The sequence below is a fragment of the Trichosurus vulpecula genome, chromosome 4, assembly GCF_011100635.1.
Source record: "Trichosurus vulpecula isolate mTriVul1 chromosome 4, mTriVul1.pri, whole genome shotgun sequence".
Classification (NCBI taxonomy): domain Eukaryota; kingdom Metazoa; phylum Chordata; class Mammalia; order Diprotodontia; family Phalangeridae; genus Trichosurus; species Trichosurus vulpecula.
The window spans coordinates 55,343,913-55,358,087 of record NC_050576.1 but is presented as its reverse complement, the minus strand read 5'-3'; the positions used below and the strand labels follow the sequence as shown (position 1 = coordinate 55,358,087).

General features: G+C 41.7%; 1 protein-coding gene across 1 annotated transcript in view; it reads right to left on the bottom strand.

Annotated features, from left to right (window-relative positions):
- Nucleotides 1-5,325, bottom strand: part of DDR2 (discoidin domain receptor tyrosine kinase 2) — a 222,683-nt gene extending 217,358 nt beyond the window's left edge. The window contains exon 1 of the mRNA XM_036757661.1: nucleotides 5,139-5,325. The gene's annotated coding sequence lies outside the window, so the exon portion shown is untranslated. The remainder of the gene's footprint in view (nucleotides 1-5,138) is intronic.
- Nucleotides 5,326-14,175: the final 8,850 nt, after the last annotated feature.

Sequence of the window (14,175 nt, the reverse complement as noted above, 5' to 3'; positions counted from 1 at the left end):
TGTCAGAAGCCTTGAACATTTCATGGATTTATCTTCCCTCAGCAAAGGCCTTTCACATTTTTGGAAATAACTTGATTTCAATGCTGAACCCCCCAGGTGTCCTCAAGCCAGAAAAGATGTGAAGTTCAGCTGGGATGTAGATTGTTAAAAAAACACAAATCACATAATCCTTGGGGGAGAAGGAGGGAACAACCACTTGAATAGAAAGGAAAGGAATTAGAATGGGAGGAGCAACAAAAAAGAAGAAGCCATAGAGAGAGTGAAATTATCTCCAGTCTAAATATTTCTAAAGAATACAAACTAAGCCATAATTTTTGGAGATCTATACAAATCCAAGGAAGTAGGTTGAGGAGAGTTGAAGTGCCCCATAATCATCAAATCATTCTAGAGAGTGACAGAGTGACATAGTTAAAAATGGGACATCCAAACAGAGGAACCTGGACATGCGGTGACTCTAGCAAGACGTTTAGAAGAGAAAGTGGGGTACAATGGAAAGCATGTTGCATTTGGAGTCAGAAGGCCTCTCTTTGAAATGAATTTGTCCTTTTGGGGAGGAGGGCTGCCTTGAACTAGACTATGGGGTGAGAGAATGAAGGCACTAGATGACATGATCTTGAAGTTGAGAGGAACAAAGATGTGTTTTTAGTTTTGCTAAATTGCTTCTTCTTTCATTTTTCTTTTTTATTTTTTGTTACAAGAATTCACTGGGTAAGGGAAATGGATATATTTGGAAACTAAGCTCACATAAAAAGAGTAAATATCAATAAAAATTAAAGTAATTTTTGAATTTCCTCTAATAGAGCTTATTATTATTAAACACAATGATGCATATGCATAGTGAAACTTCAGAGTTCCCTAAAGACCTAATTAAAGGGACAGAGGAATGAACAAAATTGCCCCCTCCCACTTCTTCCTCTCCAGAGATGCTATGAGGAGGTCCAGGAGCTGCCCAGCTGTGCCTAGGATGCTCTCAGAGAACTTTAGAAGTCTTAGGTACTTCTAGAACTTATGTTCTCCCACAAGAATTCCAAGCTTTTAGAATTCCATTTCAGGAAAACAAAATCTTTGTGAACTGATTGTGAGTCTTGAGATACCCCAGTCTCCAAAGAATTAAAGGTCAGAGCCACCCAAAGGATCATAGCTTTAGAGCTAAAAAGGGACCTTTGATGACATTGAGTCCAAATCCCTTATTTTATAAATGAAAAAACCAAAGCCAGGGAAGATGAATGACTTATCCAAAGCCATGCAGCTAGTTAGAGTCTGGAGCAGGATGCAAACTCAGATCTTCTTGACTTCAAGTCCAATGACCATCCACTACTCCAGGGTCATGATGGACATAAGTAGCTGTAACATACTGCCAACTGAGAGTTGTATCAAAAAAAGAGGTATCTATAAAGGATGTTGAAAGAAAGACTCAACCAAAGAGGTGGGACAATCATTTAGCAAGAGGCAGTGATGCCCAAGGAAAGACCTCTGTGCTCCTTGATATGCACGCAATGTCAAAGGAACTGGAGAAAAGCTCCCAGCCTGTTGCAGAGAATGTAAAGGAGGGCAAAAGTAAGAGTCACATAGGATGGTCAGCATTGGATGGACCACAATCTGTATCACTAGAAGCAGTGTCCTCCATTAACAAGATCAGGGTTCTACCCAAGATCCGGTTCAGTGCTGGTAGTCAGTGAGCAAAAGTTGATTGAACATGCATTTCAGGAAATGGTGAGGAGAGGAATAGCCAATGTTTATGGAAGATGACATTATGAGTTAGCATGTATGCGTAGTGAATCCATTTTAGGGTATGTATTTGCTTTTGTTTTCATTTGCCTGTGAATTGTGTATTTCCAATCAGTATGAAATTTACCTTAAATCAACTTTCATAAACAAACTCAGTTGGGGGATGGGGCAGGGATGCTGATTGATTGATTGATAGAGAAATGGGAGTGAAGAAGTTTATGGGGAGAAAAACATCTGAGTTGTGGCAAGTAGAGGGAAGAAGAGTGCATTATTCCTGCTAATGAGGAGCTAAATTCAGTTATTTCTGAGTTTAACTGCTGTCAGCGCCTTCTAAGTTTTGGCACCCTGAGGCAAAGCGCTGATTGCCCAACCTCAGTAATGTCCTTGCTTCAAGTAGCCATTTTTCTTAATAGACAAAGACCTAAAAAACTTAAAAAGATGCTGACAGTCACCCAAACTTCATGATAAGGTCTAGTAGACCTCAATTCTGCATGGTCAGCTTTTTTGACTGGCCTTTTGGCTAGTGACTTATTTGTTGTAAGAGGACCTAGGTTCAAATCTCAGCTCTATCATCTACAGCTTGTGCGACTTTGCCTCCTTTAAGAGACCCCACCCTTCTGTCCAGCCTCAGTTAGGGTCACTAGGCTCTAAGGACCACTGGGTCTTATAATCTGCCCTGCTGCTATGCCCTTTTGAAATTCTTTTCTATTTTGTTTTATACATATGCATATACATATACTGTATGTTGGAAAAGAAAGAAAGGGGGAAGGGAAGGAGAAGGAAGAAGGCTGTCTGTGCCCTTCAGATTCTCAGGCATTGCAGTCTGCCCCATCTTTGAACCCCAAGGACCACTGAGCTTTGTCATCCGCCCCACATCTGAACCCTTTTAAAACTGTTGTTTCCCCCAATTGGAACATGAATTCCTAGAGAGCAAAACCTGTTTCTGTTTTCTATTTGTATTCCCAGCACTCAGCACAGTGCTTGGCACATAGCAATCATTTCATAAAAGCTTCTCCATTCCAAAGGATTTAGAATGGACAGGAACTTTGGATATTATTCTTAACCTGGTTTCCTCTATGAACTTGGATAGGGAAAAAAATACATTGTTGTTTTCAATGACCTCTAACTGAAAGTTATCATTTCATTTCATTATGAATTTTTTTAAAAAGAATTATGCTGAGAAGACATCCATATGCTTCACCAGACTGCCCAAGGGGTCCATGTCACAAAAAGGGTGAAGACCCTCTGATGAAGTCCAACCCCTTATTTTACAAGGAGGAAGAGGAAGCCCAAAGAGGAAAGATGACATCACCTAAGTAAGGTATGGTGGTATGAAATCCATAAGAAAGCCCTCTGAGTCCAAGTGTAATGGGGGTTTTGAGCCTTCTAATACTCTAAAAACTACCTGAAAAGAAAACCAACTCACAACCAAGTACAACAAGAGGAGAACAGCTATGCTGCTACAATGATCTTTCTTCTCTCGGCTCTTAGTATGGTGTCTGGCACATAGTAGGTGCTTAATCAATGCTTGTTGCTTGATCAACTTCTCTCGGTAGCCACTAACCTCATTATCATTGCATGATATTCAGACATGGGGAAACAATTATGAAGCCTTCATGGTACAAAAGCTGTTGTGTCCGAGAAGGTGAGAAAGCGCTGGTTTGGGTGTTCAAAGTTCTGCTACTTGGTACCTGTTCAACCTAGAGCAAGCCAGGTTACCCCTGTGGACCTCAGTGTCCTCATGATGGTCCTTAAAGGCCCTTCCAGAACTAAATTGTATGATCTGTCATGATATCCAAGAATAATATAATGGAATATGTATATAGCATTTTTAGGGTTTCACCTACATCGTCTCTCCTGAGCCTCCCTTTGATCCTGTTAGGTAGGTACTGTAGGTATGAATTATTATCCCTATTTTACATATGAGGAAATTGAGGCAGAGGATAATTGTGTGACTTGTCCAAGTGTCAGAGGCAGGATTCAATTCCAGGGCTGGTTGACTCCAAGTCTAGCACGTCCCTAAGAGCATAGACTCAGAACTGGAAGGAACTTTGGAATGCGTCAAGTCCAGCATCCTCCTTTTACAAATAAGGAAACTGAGGCAAAGAAAGGATAAGCAATTACCCAGCGTCACACAGCTAGTAAGTGTCCAAGGCAGGATTTGAACTGAAGTCATCCTGACTCTAATTCTGGTGCTCTCTCCACCGTGCCATGTCAATTCTATGAAAGCAATATGGTACCACAGGTCTGGCAATGGACTGGGAATCAGGACAGGAAAGTGATAATCCTGGCCATGTCACTCTGTGACCTTGAACAAGTGGCTACACACCTCTGGGCCTCATGTCCCACATCTGCAAAATCTGGGTTGGCCTAAGGGCTCTCTATGGACCCCTCCAGTATCATTACTCTATGTTATTCAAAGAGGAAAAAGGAAGAAAGACAAACAGTGGGCAAAATGGTGCCGTACCCCCTGCTGGCTTGAACTGTGCCGAACTCTCCTCTCAAATGGCTGAGCTGACTGAGAACTCCAGCCAGTTGGAAAAATGTTCTTTTCCTTTGGATGAGACTCCTGAACATGAGCCAAGACTCAGAGATCCCAACAGAAAACAGTGGTGAGGAGGAGGAGGCCAGTAACAAAGGGAGAAACACCAAAGCTTTATCACCAAGAAAAAGAATGAGAAGTTTTGTCCTCTGTAAAATTGGAGGAGGGGGTATGCTTGAAGGAGATGCTTTCTAGGGTCCCTTCTGCCTCTAAAACCCATGAAACTTTTGGAAAGATGGCCCTGGGCCGCCTCTAGCTCCCTGTCTGACTCGCTCCTCCCCATCCACTCTCCAAACTCCAGGCAAAGTTGTCGGTCCCGCTATTTCGGGGGTAGGGGAAGGTGGGGAGGGGGAATCTACTCTAAAGAAGCCTCGCCTGCCCCACCCACCCGGAGCTGGGCCCTGGAGCAGAACTGGCCCCATGGAACCCCAGTCTCCAGCTCGGGGTCCCCAAAGTGGCTCTGCAATGAGCCCATCCGGCCGGCCTCCAGCTCCTATGTCTGTCTGCTCTTCACCCCCACTGTTTGTTGCCGCCTTCCGCCGCTATAGAACCTCATCTTTTGCTACCTGGTTCTCTTGGGTTCCTACTGTTCCCCTTCCTTTGCTCACACCAGGGGATTCAGACCAGATGTGAAATCTCCAACAATGTGGCCCCAAGGAGGTGGGGCCCCCTGCCCTGCCCTCCCCTGTAATCCTCTCTCCTTTTGCTCTCCTAAAACTTTCGACTTGAGACAACGGGATCTCTCTCTCTCTCTCTCTCTCCTCTCTCTCTCTCCTCTCTCTCTCTCTCTCTCTCTCTCTCGTTTAACTTTCGGTTTGAAGTAGCCCAAAGAAGAGAGCGGGGGAGGGGCAGAAAACGGTTAACTTACTTGAGTACAAGGCCAGTAACCACTTCAGCCCAGGGCTAGTGGAGAGTTCCGATCCAATATATTCCCCCAAACCCAGCAGGCAAAGTTCGGTGGGAAAGCCCGCTTCTCGCCTTGCTCACTGATGGAGAGGCCGGGAGTGAGCATACATCCATCCACAGGCTAATGCAAGATGCCTTTGAGAGAAACCTCGCATTCTGAGGATTCCTGGGCCAGGGCCAGGGATCCCAGCATCCAACATATTGCACATTTGGTTTCAATTAGGAAGGGGGTTGGGGGAGGGAAGCAGGAAAGTCACCAATCAGAGCTGTTTTCTGTTTAAAGACTATTTCTCTTGACCCAAGGGACCACGGGCAAAGCTATAATTTACAGCAAAACCCATTCATAGAAGAAAAATATATGCATAACCATGAGACAACCTTAAAGACAGAGTTGCTTTCCGCCTCCCCCAACCCTCCTCTCCTTTCTCTGCCCCCTCCCACCCTCAGAGTCTTTCTCCCCACCCTGCACCCCCTACCTCATTTTTCTTACTTGGGCTTAGATTACAAACAAAACTGAAGGGCTGGCTTCTTTTCCACTTTAACAACTTGGAGCTTCCCAAATACTTTGGAAGAGCACATGGAGAGGATTCGCAGCAATGTGCCCATGAAGGTGCCACAGCCATGAATTCTCTGGGCACATTCCTCCTCTACTTGCTTGCCTCCCCTCCCCACACGAACTCAACACACATATACACAAAACGCCACAAAACAAACAATGACAGTAGGAACAGGATTCCTCTGCGCCACCAAATCCCTCCACTCGGTAGCTCCTTTGGAGGGTCCGTTTGCTGCCCTGTATTTGTACGACTAAATAAAAACACAAACTTTTATAAGAACTTTTTCATTGTTTTTAATTGTCTTTTTTCTTTTTATTTTCCTGGGGCCACAGCCAAACATCTTGTGAAAGGGGCGTGTGGGCGACAGGGGAGGAGCCTTAGCTCAGCTCTCCGAGATCATAACTAATAATCCACTCCATCCCAAAGGGCTGAGAGAGCCTTAACTCTTAAGTGGCTGGATTATTCAGTCATTGTCAAGTTTCATTTGCTCAGGGTCCTGATATGAAATGCTAGCCAGGACATCTGGGCGTACGGAAGGTCTCTGAGGGCAGGGAAGCCTGTGGGGTGGATGAAGGGCAAGGATGAAGCTTAGAGGGTATAGTCTCTCTCTTAGACCAGCTTTATTTCCTTGTAAAAAAAAAAAAAACAAAACGAGATGTTCCTCTACCAGCAGGGCCCCTGAATTATCTTAACCTCCTCTCTGCTACTGATGCTTAGGCAAACCAGTTTAGAATGCAGAGCCACCAGATGCAGAGAAGATGAAATGTGGAGAGACAACAAAAAGGAAAGAGGGAAGGGTAACAGGTCAGCTAGGAGCAGGGAGTCTGGGACAGCGAGTGTTTGATGGGAAGAATTGGAAACCAGGAGATAAGACTGGCATAGAGGGCAAGAAATCCAAAGCAAAGTTGTCACAGCCCATAGTCCGGGAAGCATTTGTAGAGATACTGCAGGGTTGGAAAGCCCTTCCTTTATCCCCAGCACTGGTTCAAAGTTCTGTGTTCTACAGCATGCAAATGGTAGGGAGAACTTGGAGACAGTTCAGAGAACAGCCACAGGGATAATTAAAGGGTTGGGAAATAAAAACCTAAATGAAAAAATGTGAGGAACTGAGTTTACTTAGCATCGGGAAGAAAAGGTCGGGGAGTGACCAAGATAATAAGTAATAAGAAAACTTTAACTTTCTGGGAACCCCATATTAACAAACTAAAAGGTAGGAAAGACTAAAGAACAAATGTATTGTGTCTTCCTCCACCCCCAACCCAATACAGATGAAAATCAACCGATGTTAACATCAACTTCAGCCTTAAAGGCAAAAAGACAATATATATATGACAGAAAGAGACAGAGACAGAGAGATACAGAGAGATAGAAACAGAGAGAAAGTTATTTTCAGGAAGCCAGTCATTAGCCCACCCTGTATCCTTTTATGTTCTAATAGAATGCATATGACCCTGAGGTCTTTTTAAAACATAAGTTGGGGAGATACATTCTTCTCCTCTGTACTGATCACTGCCTTCCTGAGTGCCCCCTGCCCTCTGACTCTGATCCATCATATTATAGGGTAGGCTCTAACAACATGACTTATAATGATACCAATTTGGCTACACCTCCCAACAAACCACTCTCCCTGAAACAGATAAAAGTATAACATCTAGATTTAGCCAGATTCTGATAATGGAGCTTCTGAAAGAAGTGACAATCATGGTCTTCCAACACTAGGATCATAAAGGATGTCCCTTTAAAAAATCAAATTGGTGACCCCTAATAAGAAATTAGAAAAAATAGATTAGAAAAAATGCAATTAAAATAAACAGCACCAGAAATTATTCGGGTTAAATATGAAAGACTTCCAGCAGTGAGGACCATTAAACAATACAAATTAATTTAGTGAGGAGACTGTGAGGTTTAGTCTTGTGAGTCTGATTAACAACAAGAAGATATTGGACATTGATTAATCTGAAAGTTTCCATGTAGTCCTGTCAAAGGGAAGAGGGAAAGCTTGGAAGGTTTTTGAAGCATTCTTTCAGTCCCATAACCTGAAGATCAGAAAATATCAGTGACAGTACATACCCACCACTGACAAGTGTACAATATTCCAAGGTGTGCTGGAGCCAGCTCAAGCCAGCTTTTGAGAACTGATTATTAAATTTTCAGTGGGAGCTTTTATACCTCAAAAGTTGACAAAATGCCATAAATCAGACAGAGCTTGGTTCACTGTTTTTTTGATTGTCTCTAGTTTGAAGAACGTGATGAAGTAAATTTAACAATGCAGATTAAACATAAAAGTGCGTCATGTATACAGTGTTTTCAGAGAAGGCTGTTAAACTTTTACCAGCATACCCCCAATAATATTCTAGTATCCCAAGCCACAGGAGTAAGCACCTTGGCTCAAATTCAGTTTTCATTAGGGATTCATGGAATCTAATAATGTCAGAATTGGAAGGGACCTCAGAGATCATTTAGTCCAACTTGGACTTCAACAGAGATTCCACCTACAAGGTTCCTGATGAAGAATCATCCAGGACCCCAAGGACCTTCCAAAGCAACTCATTCAACTTTGTTGAATGGGTGGACCTAATTTAATTTGTCAGACTGGACACATTTGATCAGCACATTATCTGAGATATCATCCAAGTAATTGATTTTAAATGGTACAAGGGACCATTTAACAGGGACAAGGAAAGATGTGGGGAAGTCTAGTAGAAACATTCCAGTAGAGATCTCCAAGTTGATACCAATCCCAATCAGCCTTTTAGGTCCATCCATTCAAAGCAGTTTCAAACATATCTAACTCACGTGACTTTATCTTATCCATAAGGACATCATGAGACATCTGGTCAAATGGATAGTATACAAATACAGGTATCTTATGTCTTTGGCATTCCCCTTATCTACCAATCTATTTATTGAGATTTCTAAAGGCAATTGAAATTGGAGCATAATTTGGTCCTAAATTCCATAGACTGTGAACATCCCAAGAGCAAAGATTATATCTGTCTTTGGCATTCCCCTTATCTACCAATCTATTTATTGAGATTTCTAAAGGCAATTGAAATTGGAGCATAATTTGGTCCTAAATTCCATAGACTGTGAACATCCCAAGAGCAAAGATTATATCTGTCTTTGGCATTCCCCTTATCTACCAATCTATTTATTGAGATTTCTAAAGGCAATTGAAATTGGAGCATAATTTGGTCCTAAATTCCATAGACTGTGAACATCCCAAGAGCAAAGATTATATCTTCTACTTCCATCCCATCCTCTCTCAACATCCAGTGTAGCTCTCTGCACGCTATGGAAATGTAATAAATGCTGATGCCAGACTGATTGGTCTTAATTTTGATCCAGAATCAACATTAAATATGGAACAAGCCATTGCCAATTTACTATGTGACCTTAAAAAGGTGATTGACTTCTCTGGGCTTCAATTGCTACATCTCTGTATGATTAATAATATTCAGCATTCATTCTCCCCTAACATTTATTAAGCTCTAGCTATATGTAATGCATTGGGGGAGATGCAAGATACAAGAATGGCATCCAGATGTTAGAGCTAGAAGGAACCTCAGAAATGATTTAGTGCAACAGATGAAGACATTCAATTACTTGAATGTTATCTCAGATAAAGTGCTGATCACACATGCAGATAACACAATGCTGGGAGGAATAGATCATACATTAGATAAAATCGGGGACAGAAGCTAGACAAACTAGAATGATGGGACAAATTTAATAGAATAGGAGCTCATAGAGACAAATGTAAATGAAAGAGAAGACATTTAACAGACAAAGAAACTGAAAGGTCAGAAGACATATAGTGACTTGGCCAAGGTCACACAAACAAGAAGTGGTAGTGATGGGATTCACACTGCATGTCCTAATTGACAATAGCATGATCTTTCTGAGCAGCTAGGTGACTCAGTAGGTAGAATGTCAGGCATGGAGCCAGGAAGACATGAATTCAAATATGGCCTCAGACACCAGCTGTGTGACCCTGGGCAAGTCACTTAACTCTGTTTACCTCAGTTTCCTCATCTGGAAAATGAGCTGGAGAAGGAAATGGAAAACTACTCCAGTATCTTTACCAAGAAGACCCCAAATGGGGTCATGAGTCAGATGGCAACAACAATAACAATGATCTTTCTACTATATCATGATATTGCTTCCCATCCTTCAAAGAGCCTTGAAATCTAGTGGCAATAAGGAAGAAATGAACATGGTGAAATATGTCACAAATTAGAAAGGAATATGTTTATGATATGAAGTGAGTTGAGGAAGATAGCACTCCTAGCTGAGGAGGGGATCAGGAAAAGCTTCATGGTGAAAGTGGCACTGGAATAGTGGTACAATATCAGTAATTAAATATGGCAGGACATCTCCTTTAGATCCAAATCAAATTCAATAAAGGTGTATTAAACATTCATTCGCTCAAGGTCTTATTTACTACACACCAGGCAGTGAGCAAGTTGCTAGGGGCTCTACCTGATGTTTCCAGGACATAGCCCTCTAGCTCCTAAAAGAGTGATAATAGTGATCAGATGTAAAATATGGATAGTAAACAAATCCAGAATCCTTGACCTTACATATGAGACTCAGCATGGAGCACTGGGAAGGATGCTGGATTTGGAACTGAAGATCTGTGTTTGAATTCTTACTTTTCTTCACACTAAAGTCACTTCAAGCCTGGGTTTCAGTATCTTCACCTATAAAATGAGAGGAGAAGGGCGAGAAGATTCCCAAGCTTCCTTCCACATACAGATCTACAACCCTTAGCCTTTCCTGCTCATTCTTTATTCTGATATCCTGACCAACATGGCCCTGAATCCAAGGCAAGTTAAGTTTTAGCACCTAAATTACCATCTGGAATATTCATTCATGTGGAAGAGGTCATCCTTCAATGATACCAGATAAGTGCTTTGGGAAGATTTTTTTTTAAGTTAGCTCTAAAACGTACCTTAAAGATCATCTAAGTCAAGCCACTCATTTTAACCAATGCCTTGACTTACCTAAGCTATCATAGCAGGTAGCGAGAGAGCTAAATCTCCTGCTCTGTGTCTGTGTGTATGTGTACCTGAGCATGCACACTTTCTTTTCTGAACATAACTAATCCTCTAGAAGGTGAGAGTAATGTCTCTTTATTCCTCACTTCCTCCTACCCAAAGCTGCTATTACAGAGTTGTGCACACAGTAGGTACTTGTTAAGTGAGGGTTTAGTATCAATTAATCAATCTGCATTTATTAAACACTTACTGTGTTCCAGGCACTATGCTTGTCACTGAAGATGCAAAGACAAAATGAAAATAAATCTTGACCTCAGAGAATATGCATTCTACCAGAGGAGCCAATAGATTTGAGAGAGAATACATACAATGTATATATGCATGTGTACATGTGCATATATGTATACATACAAACATGGTCCCTTTCACATGTGTACATACATGTATATATGCATGGACATGTCTATATGTATAAATATATGTTGGTATATATACAGAGATATGGGTGTATATAATATGCATGTGTGTATATACACATAGATAATACTAGCCAGCTTTAGGAAGGAGGCACCAGCAGTTGTGGGTAGGGGTGTTACAAAAATAGAAAAGCCTCAACAAATCTTCTTTGCCTACTGCAAAGCCCATTTTCCATTCTCTCTATATTTGGCATACTTTAAAACCTCTCAAGTGGAACAATTGCATTTGGAGAAGAGAATCAGAAAATGTAAGTCATTCCAGGCAGATGTGAAGAGATAATATTTAAAAGACTCCCTGCCCTATCCTTCCCTTCTATGCCCAATCAGTTGCCAAGTCCCATGGCTCTGACTTGAGAGTTTCCTTTGCCACTATCCATCCTGTCTTTTTCACACATGTAACAACTGCCCATCAAATCCGCTTTACCTTGAACCTAGACAAGGGCGTCTCCCCTCTCCAATCCATCCTTCAGATCGTTCTCCTCACCTACAGGCATACCCGTCCATTTCACTCCCCATCTCAAAAATTATCACAGGTTCTCTTCTGCCTAAAACATAAACTCCTTAGCTTGGCATTCAAGGCTCTCCATGGTCTGGTTACAGCCCACATTTCTAGCCTTATTTCATTCTTCTCCTCTTGAAGCACTATGTAACCAATGTATATAGTTAGATAACCTATGTAAAGCATTTTACAAACCTTAAAGCACTACACAACTATTATTATTATTATATAAACATAAACTATATCAGTGGGGGGGAGGGGAGAGGGGCTTGATTTCATCCTGCCCTCTTCACTGCAGGACATCTCCCTCTCCTCCCCTACTTTCCATGCCTAGATTGAACTCCTTTGGTCTTCATGTTGTTTAGTGACGCCCCATTCTTCATGGCCCCAGGTGGGGTTTTCTTGGCAGAGATACTGGAGTGGTTGGTTTGCCGTTTCCTTCTCCAGCTCATTTTCCAGATGAGGAAACTGAGGCAAATAGGCTTAAGTGACTTGCCCAGGGTCACACAGCTAGTAAGCATCTGAGGCCAGATTTGAACTCAGGAAGATGAGTCTTCCCTACTCCAGGCCCAATGCTCTGGGCACTGTACCACCTAGCTACCCCTTGATCTTCACAGTTTCATGTTAAAATTCTACGCTTCATTCAAAGCCAATTCAAGGTCCCTCACTTTCCTGAAGCTTTCCCTGGCCCCCAGAAATGAAAGTCATAAGATCATAGGGTTTCAAAATCAGAGGCATGCTCCCTGCTGTTCACTTTTTAACTTTTTTCTGCACAGCAGAGAACAAAAGAAAACACAAGGAAGCAAATCAAAAATGGACAATTCTCAACACAAGGTGTATTATTTCTCATTCAGCCTTTCTTGAAATGAAAATTGTTACATATTTTGAATCCTCTCCTATGTTCTGCTATGCACATGACATGCTTTTTTTTCTTTCTTACTTCGTATTTAAGTTTCAATATTTAGGTTTACAGTATGTTTTTGTTTCTTTTCTCTATTCTGTATTTGTGTTCTGGTAAAATTAAAAATTAAACAAAAAAATCAGAGGCATACTAAAGAGCACTCCTTTGCCCTTATCACCTTCTGCCTAAATCAGATTCTCTAGTCTTATCTCCCCCTTAGATTATAAACTCTTAGAGGGCAGGGTCTGTAATGTTCTTTTTTTTTTCTTCCTTTCTTTTTTTCTTTTGGAGGGGGGAGGGCCAGGCAATTGGTGTTAAGTGACTTGCCCAAGGTCACATAGATAGTACATGTCAAGTGTCTGAGGTCACATTTGAATTCAGGTCCTCCTGACTCCAGGGCTGGTGCTCTACTCACTGCGCCACCTAGCTGCCCCTGTAATGTTCTTTATCTCTGGTTCTCAGCACTTTGCACAAAATAGATGCTTAGTGTTTGTTTCACTGGTTGAGCTTACACTGCTCCTTTCTTTGTATTGGTCTAATATCTAACAGAATGTACTGACCGAAAGTTCTGCCTTGTGCCTAATGTCATTCTCTAGTGCTTCCACATGAACCCATTTCTTTATCTCCTGTCATCAGTGCAAAAAAGAAAATAACCAGTCCAGCTTCGCTATGCATTGATTACCTTCCTTATGTCACTTGGAAGTCCTCTTTGTCTGAGGAGGGGTAGTATAGCGAATAGCCCTCCCTCACTCAAATCAAAGTCAGCTGCAAGTTATGTCATCATTTTCCCTGATGTCATGGTCCTCTGGGTCTGAATTCCTCTTGGGCGACTTCCTTAACCTCTCTGGGTCTCCTACTTAGTTGTGAGGGCCAAGTGAGATATCCTACATAAAGAACTTTACAAATTTTACGACACAATACAAGTGCTCGCTGTTATTGTCATGATCTGATAAAATAAGGATCATAATATCTGCAGAAACTTTCTCATGGAGTTTTAGGAGGTTTAAATGAAATAATTTACATGAAATATTTTGCTAACCTTCAAGTGCTCTCTAAATATCAACTATGAGGAAGTTGATTCATTGAAGACCCCCTACTCTATTCCAATCAGTATCAATCAATTTGATATGATGATAAGCTCTGTATATTTGGCTCCAGAGCTGGGAGCTGCACATGGGAAGCTGGGAAGCTGGATGGAGGTTCTCCACCCTTATTTTTCCTGGTCATAGTGACCAAGCCAAGTGTGGCAAAGGTGACTCAACTACATGGAATGTCCCTCAAAATTATTTTTGTTATCTCTAGACCATTCTCTCTTGTCCAACATGAGCAGGTGCCCATCTTATGATCACCTAGTTGTGGAAATATTCCTTCCTTTGCCCAACTCATGACTCTGTTGATATATTACTTTGCTTATTTTAGTTTATGCATCATATGTCAACCAATGAAATTATTCTGTTTCTGGTATAGCTGTTCCTGAATGTTTACACATTGAACCCTATAAAAATAGGGCCCTGGAATGAGACAGCATCTCAGATCATGAGGAAGATCTGAGGTCCAATTCATTAG